Source organism: Apis dorsata, unplaced genomic scaffold (genome assembly GCF_000469605.1).
Source record: "Apis dorsata unplaced genomic scaffold, Apis dorsata 1.3 scaffold_256, whole genome shotgun sequence".
NCBI classification, from domain to species: domain Eukaryota; kingdom Metazoa; phylum Arthropoda; class Insecta; order Hymenoptera; family Apidae; genus Apis; species Apis dorsata.
The window spans coordinates 855,748-858,226 of record NW_006263534.1 but is presented as its reverse complement, the minus strand read 5'-3'; positions in this window follow the sequence as shown (position 1 = coordinate 858,226).

The window sequence follows — 2,479 nt, the reverse complement described above, 5'->3', positions numbered from 1 at the left end:
GTCGGTATAAAACGTGACGTCTCCGCGGGGGGAGGGGGCCAGAGACAAGCTGCAAAGCACGAAATAGGGAGGGCGTCGGCAGGAGGAGTTGGAAGGTAGAGGGTCTTCCGTTAGTTGATCGTCTTCCGGTGACTTCCGGTGGCCTCTAACGAGGGACAATGCTTCTGGTACACGGTGTGCACGCGGCGCACAACAATCGCGTCTCAAGTTCCTCGAGGCAGGAGGGCGGTGCTCCTGAGATTCATAGAGAGTTCTCTCTCTCTCTCTCTCTCTCTCTCTTTCTCGTCGTTCTCTTTCTTCCTCTCCCGACTACTTATGCCACATAACGTGGCTCTCAATGGCACATTAGAGGGCAGCGCGCGTTCGAAAGGCAGTGAAGGCGTGTGCGTACACAACGCGGAGAACCAACTCGACTCGAACACAAATTATAGACTCCCGTCACGACCGTTGAAGCGACTCCATACGACGCTGTGGATTCACCAATCGCTATTTCGGGCACTCACGGACATAGAGCGAGCTCGTTGCTAAGGGTACGCGCCATTCACGGACACGCACGTCTCTCGATCCTTTTTTCTTTTCTTTTCTTTCTTTTTTTTTTTTTTTCTTTCCACCTTAGTTCCATCGCGCTCCAATTATTCCATCCCTCTGTCTTTCTCTCCGCTCCACCATCTCTCCGACCCGCCACCTTTCTCTCGATCTCTCTCGATTCTTTGTCGAGCGACGCGCAAATCGCTTTGGGGTAGATCAAGAAGTCGACTGCGCGGACTCTCTGGCCGAGAACCACTCAACAGCAACAGCCGATTGTTTGATCGCATCGAGCGCTCGCTTCTTTCTTATTTCATCCCCGAGGCTCCTCTCGAGTTGGCTACTTCTTCTTTCACCGCGACTATGACCGTTAACGGTCGACGAATTCGGCTGACAACCAGTCTCTTCGTCCACATCGATCTCGAAATTTCGTCTATCTCTCCCGTGTCGAATCTCGTGAAATAAAATCACTCGAGATAAATAATTAGATCGAATACGAAATTATATATTTTCTCTCTCAGAAATTGGACTTTAAATATAAATTTCGGCAAATTTAGAAGATTCGATAAGAAATTTGATGGTGTTGGTCGTGTTCTCGTGGGAGAATGGGAGAATGGTCGAGAGAGACCTTGCCGCGTGGTGGGTATCTTGTCGTGGCCGTTTTGACAGCGACAGGCGGTGACACGGCTGTAAAATTGCTTCTCCGATACAGCGAAAAGTTGTCGGTACGCCGAGCACACAGGAGACAATTTTCGGGGGTGTGAAAAATATTAATAACTCCGGTGTTGCAGTAAGGGACGAAGGGCTTCCAGAGTAAGGGATGGCATAGAGTCGGAGGTTGGGTGAGGGGGTGGCCTGGGTCACAGAGGAGGGGGTGGCAAGTGTTTCTGTCAGTTTAATAGCTTCGCGCGCCTCCCTCCCCTCCCTCTCCTTCTGCCCTACGGACTCACCCCACATGCGCACACTTTGCCACCGACATTACGGCATCGTCACTCTACGTGTCAGAAGTTGCGCCAGTCCTAGAACCTCTGCTTAGATCTGATAACCCTTTGATACTCCCGTTATTTATTAGCCCCTTCGTCCGAACGCCATCATCGACAAAGACGACGTACCACCGTCCGACGTCCTTCGAATCGATCACCCTTCTCTCTCTCTTTTTCTCTCTGAAGCACGTACGGAGAGAGGAATAAATCGAGCACGCGGAATTCCGGACAAATTTTCTCGGTCATAGTTGAAACGATCTAGCGATCGATAGTTTTGAAAGGAAGCTTCTTTTTTTTTTTCTTAAGAAATGTCTTACAATTATCCATTTGTCAAGACATCGGTTGTTATGTTACAATTTATCATCAGAAATTATTTTTAAATTTTTAAAATTCTAAATAATGGTACGATATGGTAGCATTTAAGGAAAGACGCGTTGTAATTATAGCTAGAAGCCAATACGATTAATAACGGTGTATCTATTTATATTCTTTTTTAGAAAATATTAGGTTCGCATTATTTTGTAATTTATCGAATCAATCGTCGTTAATAAATACTTTTATACGCGCACAAGATTTTAAGGAAAGAAGAGAAGAGTCTTGATTCGTACACGTATACGCGAATCTCTCTCGTTTCACTACATTTTACATCGACATTTACCGCGTAAACCAATTTTAACTTCGCAAGTATCAAAATAATTTTCGCGACGAATTATCAAACTGAACGTTCTAAACTCATTTTCGAAGTTCGTCACCGTAAACAAAGGGGGCGCAACAAATTCGCGAAATAAACGAAGGTGGGCGGGCGAAGGAGGTGATATCTACACGGTGGCGGGGCGGGAGGGAGGATTTTTATGCCTGCGTGTAAATCAAGCCTCCCGGCCAAATATTGCGCGGACGAGGTTTGAAAGTGAACGAGCGAAGGGTATAGCCGGGGCCATAGCCGCCCATAAAGAATGATATAACTGCACGCG